This window comes from Aquarana catesbeiana, linkage group LG02 (assembly GCF_042186555.1).
Source record: "Aquarana catesbeiana isolate 2022-GZ linkage group LG02, ASM4218655v1, whole genome shotgun sequence".
Classification (NCBI taxonomy): Eukaryota; Metazoa; Chordata; class Amphibia; order Anura; family Ranidae; genus Aquarana; species Aquarana catesbeiana.
The window spans coordinates 578,944,643-578,958,164 of NC_133325.1; the positions used below are offsets into that span (position 1 = coordinate 578,944,643).

The 13,522-nt window shown below is 44.4% G+C and overlaps 1 long non-coding RNA gene across 1 annotated transcript; it reads left to right on the plus strand.

Moving 5' to 3' along the window:
• The first annotated feature begins 1,676 nt into the window (after positions 1-1,676).
• Positions 1,677-12,995, plus strand: LOC141130025 (uncharacterized). The gene is made up of 3 exons (XR_012241952.1): positions 1,677-1,800; positions 8,097-8,141; positions 12,937-12,995. It is a non-coding gene; the product is annotated as an uncharacterized lncRNA (long non-coding RNA).
• The last annotated feature ends 527 nt before the right edge of the window (positions 12,996-13,522 follow it).

The window sequence follows — 13,522 nt, forward strand, 5'->3', positions numbered from 1 at the left end:
CTTCATGGGGATTTTATAAATCTTATTAATATTATCAATTAGTTGTTCAAAATTCTGAAACACAAGTTTGATTTTCATAATTCTTAAATAGATTGCATTTTGCATTCATCTTACTTTTTTGCTAATCAGATTTACAGTACAGTATATCAGGATTAGAGATATATGTATATATACATTTGTCATACTTCCTTAAAAAAACATTAATTTTCCTTTTTTTTTATTGTTTTCATTATAGCTCCACAAGGTATGTAAAGTTGACCAATATTATATTTAAGCATGACTGTCATCAAAGAATAGATTTTATGTTGTAGGAATACAATTACTGTGATTGTTTATCTCATAACATGGCATATTTTCCATTTTCCAAGAATCTGAGTGATGTCACTTTTTGAACTGCAGCTATATTCTATTACTGTACTGTTTGATTTCAAAACTGTAGCTGGCTTTGCTTTCCTTTGCATACCTATTTTTTTTTTCTTTCTTGTGTTCTAATGCGTGTGTTCAAGGATTATTTTTAGTACCTTTATCTACATCAGACTATCACTATCTGCCAAATGTTGTTCTTGCATGAATAATTATAAAACCAAACTCAAAGTTTCTAAAATGGACCTGTGGACATGCTGTGGATACTTACATATTTACACAAGCAGTAAATTAGCCTTAAATCAAGCCCTCAGTGGCCTCTGTAGCTGTAGGCACTGTGGAGTAATTCATCCTCAAGTTTCACAGCAGAAGCGCTGAAGTCATTCCAGTCCTTCTCTCGGTAGCTCAGCTCACTCAGTTCCCCCTTCCCAGCAGTGATTCAACAGCCTTCCAATGTGCAATATAAACACAGTACAGATGCACCAGGAGAGTGGAGCAAGGTGAGCTGAGCTGCTTAGAGGACTTAAATACACTTAGCAACTCTACTATGAACTTTGAGGATGAATTACTCCACGGTGTCTGCAGCTACAGAAGTCAATGAACATGTTTTAAGCAAAGGTTCACACTGACTGCGGGAATGAAATTGTGCGAGTTCAGCTGAGACATCTGTGTGGGTTTCTGCACAGATGCACAGATTTCAATGGAAATCTCACCCAGAAATCTCCAAAAGTAATACAGAAACTATTTTTGGGAAAACGTGCGGTGCCGCTAATGCGGCGTCGCACCGATTCGGTCAGTGCAATTGCCGCAGATTTGGCAAGCGATTTGTTGTTAAATCGCATGCCAAATTGCTCCAATGTGAATCAGGGCTAAAACGAATTTAGTGTTTGTTAAGGGTTTGTAAATACTTGGATGTCTATAGCCTGGTCACAGGTATACTTTAAAACTAATGAGCCAGCTTGATAATGTTCCCAGGATTCTTGTATCTTTCATCCTCCCTGAACCAGTAAAATTCTATTTATGATGTTTTTATAATCTAGCAGACATTTAAATGCTCATGCTTTTACCCTGGAAGGCATTTCAAGGTTATGTTACTGACAATGATAACAAAATCAATTCAGTTTCATGGTACTGGATAGCAAAAATGGCTTTTGGCCTATTTGTAACTGCACTGGTAAAACTTAATAGCACCGCATACAAAAAAGTATCATTATATTTACTGGAAGCAAACTCTCTGGTATCTTCTATGCTTATTTTCAGAAATTCTGTGCTCTAGTTGCTCAAACAAGCAGTGCAATGGAGACAGCTGTACCTGTATCATGGATGGGAATGGAAGCGGATCAGAACCTTGTGTGATTGATGATTCCTGCCTTCTTCCTGGATCCCTCTGTTGTCCTTCTGATCTCAAGTTTAACAATGTGACCAAATGCTGCAATGGTGAGATCTAAGTATCTGTCATTCTATAGGATCACTATGCTAGACAAACATATATACATAATATGGAAATCAAACTGCCCAGCAAAAAGAACAAGGAATGGGAAAAAGCTTAGGTAAAATTTAAAAGTGGAATTTTACCCATAACGACTTGATAAAAATAACGTTCTTTAGCAAGGAACATACATTCCACATTAATAAGTATGCTACCACAAATAGTGTGTCTTGTAAATTGCCTCCAGCATTGTTTCTGTTTCTTTTTGCTGGAGGCTACCATTTTGCTGAAGCCCAGAGCCCCTGAGCAGCAGTAAATCTTTAGCCTGTCAGCAGATTGGACAAAAATTTGGCACAGTGCCTAAAAATAGAAGAAACTGAGCATGTGCAGAGCAGGTTGAGTGTATTATTGTGGATTTTATAGGCACTTATTTTTAATATTTTACATAGCTACAGTATACCTACTGAAGGGGCCAGCATGAAGTTCCACTTAAAAAGAAAAACAAAACAAGAAACATCAGCACAATGGGCAGTACTTACATTCAAACTGAAGTGTCCCTTGTGCGGTTCCTGGCTGTTATAGTTGAAATCCTCGTACTCGTGAAAATGCTCCCGATACCGAAACTGATAGTTTGCGTTGTGATTTGCGTCAATACAAAATAAATGGACGCAAATCGCACTGCAAAAAATAGCATGTGATTTAGACAGGAATGGGTTATGAATAAAGCCTTATAGGCTGAAACCCGTCAACTGACTTAATCAGCATTTGTTCACTGTGGCTATTCAATAAAATGAAGAAATTTTAAGAGCAACAGAGTGCGGATCATTTTTTCTACACATGCAATTTCCCCCACTGCTCCTGTGTCTGTGTGTGTATAGAAAGGGAAATGCGTCATCTAGTGGGCAGTTTATTAAAAATGTTAGCACTCGCCCTCCTTATTTACTTCTATATTGAACTGTATTGTAATTGTACTGTCCCCCTTTATATTGTAAAGCACTGCGTAAACTGTTGGCGCTATATAAATCCTATATAATAATAATAATACATTTCTGGTCAAATGCAAAATCTGCATAGGTGTCCCGGACCCGCCGATGATAGCTGAAAGATGAAATCACGGCCTCTGGAGGCCTCTGGAGGTGCTCACAAGGCTGGAGGAGATTTAGAGGCGGTCTGCCCCCAAGCTGACATCACTTCCGCCCTATAGCCACAGGGGTCCTGGAACTTCTCCAGCCCAGTGAGCACCTCCAGCGGCCATGGTTATATATCATCAGTGGGACCGGGACAACTATGCAGACTTTGCTTTTGACCAGATATCTACTTAAAGTGGAAGTCCATGCAAAATCTAAAATGCCTGCATCTATAGACACCAGGGATCTAACACTAACCTCTCTATCTCTGTAAAGAAAAAATGAGTATACATACCTTTTTGGAAGCTGATCTGACCCGATCCGACCGGATCCCACACCGAGCTTTCAGCCGCGGCTTCTCTGTGTAGGAGGGTGCAGAGGAGGACGGAGGACAGCGGAAGCCCCATAGTAACTCTATGGGTGACGTCACTTCCCATTCATTTCACAGCCGTTGTCCTCCAAGTCCTCTGCAGAGCTTCCGCCGCTGGAGATCGCGTCGGAGCGGGTCAGATCGGTTTCCACAAAGGTACGTATACTCAGCTTTTCTTTGCAGGGATAGAGAGGTTAGTGTTAGATGCCTGGTGTTTATAGATGCAGGGATTTTTAGATTTTGCATGGTTTTCCACTTTAATGTGAGTTCTAACATTTTTAATAAACTGCTCACTAGATGGCGTTTTTTCTTTCCTATACACACACAGGAGCAGTGGGGAAAATCACATATGATTCGGACAGGAATCGCACCACATTCCTGTTCAAATCACATGCAATTCTTTGTAGTGCGATTTGCGCCCATTTATTTTGTATTGACACAAATCGCACCACAACGTATTGGTACTTGGTGTCGGTGAGTACTTGACCGAAAGTATCGGTACTCGTACTCGCCGATTACAATACAGTATCAATGCAACCCTACTAATAATACACATGCTAACTGTGGGCAATTGTCAGACTGTATTTTTTTACTGTTCTGTTTGTACAGAATCTGCAGGTTCACAAAGTACCTCATTCTTAGTGAAGATCAAACTGTGGTTGGCTAAAATATTATGCTAATAGTTTAAAAGTGTAGGACAATATGTCCTGTAACAATAACAGTGCAATATTTTAGGATATTAGTTGGTTAGTCCAAATATAAGAATTCTGGCCCTAACAATGTAAATGTTGGGAAACAACAACCAGATTAGAAAAAAGAACTGTCTACATAGCTAAACAATATAAGCACAGATTGTTTTCAGTGTCTCAAACCAAAGCTATCCACATAAAACAATCCCTAAATGTCAGTGTCTAAAAAAAAAATAAAGATTGCTTACTCTCTCTTACTGAAATAGTTCATGTAAAAATAACAATACAACAAAGTTTAAAAAAAGAAAAAACGAACCAGGCTGGAGGCAAAGTAATTCTTTTTTTCCAGACAGAGTTCTAAAAATAATGATCTTAAACTTAATGGTAAGGCTGAACTTCAGGGTAAACAATTATTGTCTAAATACAAGAGGCATGTGTATTCTCTATTCTTAAGCCTCGTACACACGATCGTATTTACGTCCAGGAATTGTGTGATGACAGACTGTTTGCCTAAAATCCAACCGTTAGTACGCTCCATCAGACAATTTTTGACAAACTTTCCACCAACAAATGTTGGATGGCAGGCTAGTAAATTTTTCAGCGGACAACGGTCTGTTCTCAGATTTTCGTCTCCTGTGTACACAAGTCTTTCACACAAAAGTCCAAAATACAAACACGCATGCTCGAAATCAGTGCTCACCAAACACGAAATTAGCATAAGGTGCCCAAAGGGTGGCGCACAAGAGCTGAAATTCCATGCAGTACGTCACTACGTTCGTGTTTGTTGGCCGACAATTGTGTACTGTTTCGTATGCAAGACAAGTTCCCGGAACACGCCCTTCGGACAAAAGTCTGAGGCTTTGTTGGCCAGAAATCCGATCGTGTGTACGAGGCTTTACTTGAATCGTGTTGCGCTGTGTGTGTATCTACCAGATGTGTGCAGTAATCCGGTGTGATACTTTGCCTCTGTGCAGTAGATTCCTATAATAAAGACCGGTCACTGCTGTTCTCAACTTGTGCAGGATCTGTGGTCTTTCTTTAGGCAGTCTGTAGTGGATGGGCCCATTGCCCGTACAAGGTCATGTCATTTGCTTGATAAATGCCCCCAATGTCTTTTTGAGAAGTCACATTTTGTATCAAAACAGGAACTCAACTAAAAAGGCATCTGAAAGCGTCATGCAGAAATGTAGGCCTCATGAACACAGGACTTCTACCCATCTCTCCTAGATGCCTTTCCTCCTGGGAAGCGTTAATTCATTTCATTGGCCAGAATCAGCGGCGGCTGGTGGGTTCTTTTTTTGGGCGGGCGGCAAACAAACAACACCCCCCGGTGGGGCGGCACTGACAGCAGCCCCCTGCCGGGCAGCGCAGCACTTGCCCGCTTGCGTGGCGGGGCTGTGGTGTCCTCTCCTGGAGAGCGGGCAGGGGCGGCTCCGGTGCCTGCTCCTCAAGCTTGTGTCAAGCTTGTGTCTCCTCTTCCGCCAAAGCGCTAGGCATCCAATAGGATCGTCTGACGCTTTGGCAAATCGGTAAACAGGTTTCACAACCTGCCTCCTGATTGGGAGGAACTTTGGTGTGAAAATAGCGGAAAATTCCTTTTACGATCGTCACACAACAGGGTGGGATTGGAGTGCAATGCTTATCAGGTGCTTCAAACCCCCCTCCCCCCCCCCCCCCGTATTGGAATCCATGGTCCGGGGCTCTGATATGTGGATCAGGGGGCCAGACGCATGGATAGGGGAGGCGGCGCCAGTTCACCCTCTATGGACAGGCCGCCACTGGCCAGAATAATAATTATTCTGGCCATTGAAATGAATTAACACTCAATCGCTAAATGTACCTAGCATTAACACGTATTGAGACGCATATACATACGCTAAGCGTTTGTTCTGCCTCTACACACCCCTGCCTCTAAACATCTCTAAACACCTGTGTGCATAGACACATAGGCTAACATGCAGGGGCATTTAGAGGCAGAAAAAAAATCACCAGGGACCCCTAACAGCTAAGTTAACAGAGTTTAAAAAACGTCCATTGTGCATGAGGCCTTAGGACACCAACTGCAGAATTGGCAAACTGCACACTACTTATATCTAATATAGTGCCTATATTTTGTCATCTGCAGCAAATGATGAATATTTTATATATATATATGGGACAGTATCCCCTATACATCTGGGGTCAGCAACCTGTCAATCGCGATCTACCTGTCAACCGCAGGCAAGACGATTTAGCCGGTCCTTCCCTTTTGCCTCTGCCACTCTGCTGGAAAGTGAGGCAGCATAATGAACAGAGGGAGGGATCGGGAGCTACTGCAGTTAATCAGTAGGTGATTGGTTTTTAGGAAGCCGGCGGTCCTAGCAACCAATCACCAGCTTGTTGATATGAAAAGTTAACACCGGCAGCTCCTGCTCCCACCCACCAGCCAGTACTGTGCTGCCTCCCTTCCTGCTTTCTGTTCTGCTGTACACCTTATAACAGGTAGGAGAATGCTACCTTCCCACTCCTGTTTGTGTCCGGGGGATGGTGTGAAGGGGGACGGAGGACACTACTTGGGGGAGGGGGGCACAGGGCACTACAGTGAGGGGAAGGTGATGTAAAGGTGCAGAAGACACAGCTATGGGGGGGGGGGGGGTGATGTAAGGGGGTCAGAAATCAATGATTTGGGGGTCACAGGGCCATACATCCCAACTTTTTGAGATGGGAACGAGGGACACCTATTAGCAAAAATATGTGGGCATAGGACAAAACCCTTGCCACACCCCTTGCCACGCTTTTTTTTTAACCACTACTATTCTTATACTGGCTTTTGGAAAACAAATGCAGCAATTTAGAAATTGGATGAAAGGTTTAGTACTGGGAAACACTTTTTGAAAGATAAAAAGTGCATTTTATATACAGCTATAGAGATCAGACCAAAATGATGGACAAATGAAGAGGAAAGAAGGACAGAGACAGTCCCTCGAAATCAGGGACAGTTGGGAGACATGCAGGGCACTTCTGTGGCGGGAGGCAGAGGACACTACAGAAGGGGGGGGTGATGTGAAGGGGCAGTGGACACTGCTATGAGAGGGACAGAAGGGCAGCTGACACTACAGTGGGGTGGGTGATGTGGAGGGGGCAGAGGGCATTGCTACTGGGAGGGCAGACGACACTGCAATGGGGGTACAGAAGGGCAACTGACACTACAGTGGGGTGGGTGATGTGGAGGGGGCAGAGGACACTGCTATGGGGGGGGGAGAGGTGCAGAGGACACTGCTATAGAGAGGGGGGCAGAGGGGCAGCGTACACTACAGTGGTGGGTGATGTGGAGGAGACAGACAACAATGCTACTGCTATAGGGGGGGCAGCAGACACTACTGTGGGGGCTAATGTGGGGGGGGCAGACAACATTGCTATGGGCGGGAGGCAGAGGGGCAGAGGGCACTACAGTGGGGGGGGGGGTGATGTGAAGGGGGCAGGGTACACTGCTGTGTGGGTGGCAGAGGACATTACTGACGGGTGGGGGGGGCCAGAGGTCACTATTGTGGGGGGGTGATATGAAGTAATGTGAAGGGGAGCAGAGTATACTATTGTGACACACAATGGGGTTGATTTACTAAAGGCAAGTCCACTGCTCACTACAAGTGCATTTGGAAGTGCAGTCGCTGTAGATCCGAGGGGAAGATCTGAAATGAGGGGAAGCCCTGCTAATTTCTATCATCCAAACATGTGCAAGAAAAAAAAGCTATTTTTTGTTTTCCTTCCATGTCCCCCCCCCCCCCCATGGGGTTGATTTACTAAAACTGGAGAGTGCAAAATCTGGTGCAGCTCTACATAGTAACCAATCAGCTTCCAGGATTTATTGTCAAAGCTCAACTGAACAAGCTGAAGTTAGAAGCTGATTGGCTACCATGCACAGCTGCACTAAATTCTGAGTGCTCCAGTTTTAGTAAATCAGCCCCTATGTGTTTTTCATGCCATCTTTTTATTAGGGGTTAGATAATATTTTATACAGAGAAAATAATAACATGCAAAGTATTAATCTGCATTATAAAGAGCGAACATAGTGTAAATTTGTGATGTCATTCAAAACTCTTGCACACTACTACTTACACATTGATCTGATTTGTTTCCAGCTCCTGAGATCGGGAACAGTGCTACTATTAGTCCAACAAGTATAGGTAACTAGTAACATTGAAGTACTTTATCATGGTAGACATTATTGAAAAGTGAAAATGTAAAAAGTGAAGTTTAAACAGTCATCAGGTAACATTTCTCAGGTTACTCACATACACAAAATGTTTATAACTAGCACTTACTGACACTTCCCTTGCTGTGGCAATTTATTATAAACTTTGTCAGTTACAGCCCAGTAATGTTCATCATCCTCTGACACTGGTTGGAGTATCAGTGACTTTCTCTATTGGCCCCTGTACTGACTCTGACACCACCAAGGTGTGTGGCTGTTGCCCTGTGAACCTTCCAACGCCTGAAGCTGTGTTTGGGAGAGTTCCTGCACTATATCAGTGACAGTAGTGAGTTCTGATGCTCTGCAGAAGAAGGGAAAACTCTGCCTGATCCCCATTGTCACTCACAGAGCAATGGAGGCTTCACAGACAGCAGCTGAATTCCCTGGTGGGCCAGGAAGGAAAAGGGAAGGAGCCATGAGTTCTGATACTTGGCAGATGGAGAAAATCTTTTTCCCACTGTCACTCAAAGAGCATTGGGAGCATAGCAGGCAGCATGGGCATAGCATAAGGGGTTGCAGGGGTCACAATAACCCCGACCCTAGCTCTCAGGGGGCCCCTACAGCCTCCCTGTCATATTATCATATCCTCCACAAAGTCCAGCACCGATCTGCCCTAGGGCCCCACAGCCACGCTCCGGTACTGGGCTTCCAATTTGCCTTCCACAGTCCACACCCCTCTGTTCTCATTGTCTGGGGAGAAGCTGTGAGCCTTTTTCTGAATAGAGAGGAGCACGGGGTGAAAACAGCCCAGGACGGGGAAGTGTCTGTGCTGTGTGCTGGCAAAATGGAATGGTAACCGAGCTCAGCGAGGCAAGAGGAGGAGAGTGCCAACCTGTAACCACGATGGGACTGATGTCACTGGTGAGGTAAGACACCCCTCAGTGTCTTCTAGTCACTAGCTGGGATTCTCTGTACCCCCACCCGGGGATGTCTGCTTACCCCACTTCCCTGACAACTGGGGAAAAGACACGCACCTCCGGGGTGTGACCTTCCACCAACACCTGCCAACACTGACAGAGAAACCTTCAGAAATTGCTAAAACAAATCCCTTAACACCTCCTGAGGGGCCCGAGGGGCTGCAGGCTCCAGATTTTGCTTTGCCCCCTCAGATCTAGGTTGCGCCCCCTGACCACCACTCTATACTGCTCCTCCTCCGCAGGGCTGAAATCACATTCTTTTACAACACAGCCAGTCAGCCATGATCTGCACAGGGTGTATCTGCCTACTGCAACTACACTGCCGTTCCGACCAGGGGATTTCACAGGTCAGAACGGCAACATAAAAGCCAGATACACCCTGTGAAGACTGATAGACTGTGTAAAGGAATGTGATTTCAGCCTTGTGTATTGTGGAGGGGGAGCTGTTTACAGTGCTGGAATGGGAAAGGAGCTCTGCCAAATGACCTGCCAGGGGTCCCTGTCCTCTGATTCTCTATCGGTGATCCCTGTCCGCTGATTCTCCAGGAGTGATCCCTGTCCTCTGATTCTTCAGGGGTTATTCCTGTCCTCTGATTCTCCAGGGATGATCCCTGTCCTCTGATTCTCCAGGGGTGATCCCTGTCCTCTAATGTAAGGAGGAACTCTGGGAACTCAAAACTCTTAAGCCACTTTGAGTATGTTAGCGTTCGGTGGGTGTATCTGCACAAGCGGTGGAAGTGGTGGGTGGTAGTGGGGGGGGCCAGGTCAACTTTTGCATTGGGGCCCACAAGCTTCAAGCTACGCCTCTGGCAGGTGGTGGCCTGACCCTAGTGGGCCAGGAGGGGGTAGAGAGCAAGCATTGAGAGCGGTCCAGAAGGCTCATAGGAAGAACTTTAATCACTCCCCAAACAACCATTGTGGTTAAAAGGCTGGTCTTGGGAGCTGAATGGAGGTTTCTAAATGCCCTTATTTTCAGAGCTAATCACACACCACGCAAATGCACAATGTCTCCGATCATGCTTTCATTAACCCATGGTTGCAGGAAAGAAAGTTGCATAATCTATGGCCTGCCTTAGCCTTTTTGCTGAGCTGGTTTATCAGTCACACAAAGACTGCAGCTTGCTTAAACTTGGTACACATGCATACTTTGTTTTTGCTTGTTTTGCTCAGCTGGCAGCCTGAATGAAATAAGCTAACAGATTCCTGCATCCACACAAGCAATATTGATACAGGAATCCCCACCACCACCAGACACGGTATTTAGGGAATGGGGACTTTCTACTTTCAGAATACACGGATCAGCACTGCAGCAGATTGGCTGCAGTGTTGCTGATTAAACAAGGTTTTCCAGCAGTTCCAATCGGCTTCTGTCAGACAGGAGGGCACAGATTTGTATTTCGATCTGTGTATACCCAGCTTTAGCTTAAACACATGGGTCTGTTCAGATGAGGACTGTCTCTGTCCCTCCTTAGGCCGGGTTCACATATGTGCTGCCCCAGTTTCCAACCTGGGGTCCGGTGCGTTTGTGTTCACCGATTTTTTTGCCTGAATTCGCACCTGAACCAGACCCAAAAAAGCACAGGACCCTTTTGGAAACCGCACCGTGGCCGCCCCAGAAGTCAGTCAGGTTCTTTAGCCTGCCTGTTTAGGCCAGACAGCCCTCGACATGTACTCAACACGTGTCCACACTCAAGCTCAGGGCCGTCTTTAAGGCAGGGCAAAAGGGGCAGCTGCCCTGGGCCCTGTCATTGTTGTGGGGCCCAAAGCAGCTGCCTCGTACTTGCCAACTATCCTGGTTTAAATTCCCTTGTCCCTTGAAGTTTCAGTCTTGTGCTGTGTCCCAATATCTAAGTGTGAAGTGCTGCTACTAATGCTGCCCAACTCTGCCCTATTGTTATGTATGGATGACTCACCTGCAGACCCTGTGTTTACATGTAAATAACCGGCATTCATATGTAAATAGTGGTTGCATGCATATGCAAATATCGGCCAGCAACATTGATATGTAAATAAAGGCAGCATTCATATGAATATCATGCCCCCCTGAGGTCATATCCACCATCACCTATACTAAATGCTGCCCACTGGGGAGATAAAGGGGCATGCTTGAAAGTCCTGCCTGCAACTGTGGTCATTAGGCCTAACATATGTAAATCTTCTCATTATATTGGTGCTTGGTGTAGAATCCTTTCATTCACACTAGTGGCCAGTGTGAATGTTCACCTTACATTAGTGGTCACTGTAAATCCCTCCTTACATTGGTGGTTACTGTGAAGGCTTCTATTACATTAGTGGTCAGTGTAAACCCCTATTACATTGGTGGCCAATGTTGAAACTCCTCTTTATATTGGTAGTTGGTAAAAAAAATCAGCATTGCCATTGATCACACCCTCCCCTCCCCCAGCACTGCCACTGATCCCAGGAGTCCTAGGATCCCTAGGAGTTTTCTGTCTATTAATGGGTCCGCTCACTTCCCCAGTCCATGGTGTGCAGACAGTGAGAAGATGATGTGCTGTAACCTCTAGCAACCAATCAGTGAGCAGTATTACTGTATAGTAATCTCTAGCAACCAATCAACACGCAGAAACCATGTGCTGTAACCTCTAGCAACTAATCAGTGAGCCGTAATGTGTGCTGTAACCTCTAGCAACCAGTCAGTGAGCGGTAATGATATGCTGTAACCTCTGGCAACCAATCGCAATCGCTGCCTGATCTGATGCAGTAAACTCATTTTGAGTCTAGCTGCTATTTATTGTATGTCTCAGAGCAGGCGGAGAGTGAAATTGCATGGGGGGGGGGGGGGGTTGGGGCCAAGACAATTTTTGCCCAGGGTCTAATCAATATTAAAGACGGCCCTGCTCAAGCTACTATCACAGCACCTAGGAGCACCGACTGCTTGAAAGTTTTCCCATTCGTGAGTAAGACCCACAAGTCTCCAATTAGTCTTCTGTTCTTATCTTTCAGGCCCCTCTTTACTGCTGAAACAGGCTCTCTCCCTGTCACCTACTGCATCTCTACAGTGGCAAACAATGTTTTTGTCACACAACATATTTATTAAAAAAAAACAAAAACATGGCTACCATGAATACCGGATCCTGCCTATATATTGCCAGCAGCAAACTAATAAATTCAGAAGGAATTGACACATTGGGGGCGGGATTAACCAAATCGGCACATAGAGAAAAAAGCTCCAATTCCTATGTGCGCACTTTTATGCAGCAAACAAATAAAAGCCTTGCACATGAGTTTGTTCATTTGTTCCACGATAGTGGTTCACTGTCCATCCATACAAATCCTACACCCCTCCTCACCACCATATTTAAGCCACTGTGGTAATGGCGTACATTTTACAGCAAATTTTAACTTAGAACATTGGCGCAAGTGCTTGATTATTTTGGCACAAACTGGCAGACATTAATAGAAAGTTGCATAGCATTTTTAAAGTTATTAAGCACAGCTGGTGCAACAATATATAGAGCTTGTGTAATGGGCATCAATCATTTGGTGCTGATATTTACATTAATAGATAATGTCTATCCTTTTGTTAGCCTCCCACCAGTCAGAATTATTGGGGGTCCTTTCTCTGCCGCTGGCTATGAGTAGGCAGGGTATTGTGCCCTACTTGCAGGATCTATATTATGCGTCTTTCATTGCACTGAGCTGAATTGATTGAAAGAGGGTTCGCTGAAAACCCAGTAGTAATGTAAGGAAAAATGACCTTGAGCCCCCAGAAAATCTAATAATATTACAGGTCTGGTTTGTATAAGGGAAAAATGTAACACCATTATTGCTTTCTAATTTTTTTCACAGGACTGTTCAGCCTCTACCTGATCTGGCTCATATTGTGATGCATATTCAGATATCCAGAAGATATAGAAGACGAAAGGAAAAGAGATAATGTTGCCATCATTCTATTAATGAACAGAAATTGGATGGAGCTAGCTACTATTTAATATACAATTATAAAAGTTTTTTTTTTAATTTACACCAATGTATTTGTGACAAATGTAAAATAATTCAGTAAAAATATACCGTTGACTAATGCAGTGTTTCTCAACCGTTTTTCAGTCGAGGCACCCTTTAATATTATAGACAATCTCAAGGCACCCTTTAAAATTATAAACAGTCTCGAAGCATCTCATTATAAAAATGTAAAAAGCTATTCTAATCGTTTTACACAATGCTGCAACATCCACACGTAGGACACCCAATATTAGAGGTGATTTATTTTTCCAAAGCAAATGCACTTTTGCACACTGGTACTGACTAGTATTCCAATGTTTCTCTTCTCCCTCAGTTTCTCTCCATCAGTCAGCTAATGTCACCCCAATGTTAACAGAGAGGGACAAGGGAGGGTCGCACAAGAATGCTGTGTAATGCCCAGTACACACGGTCA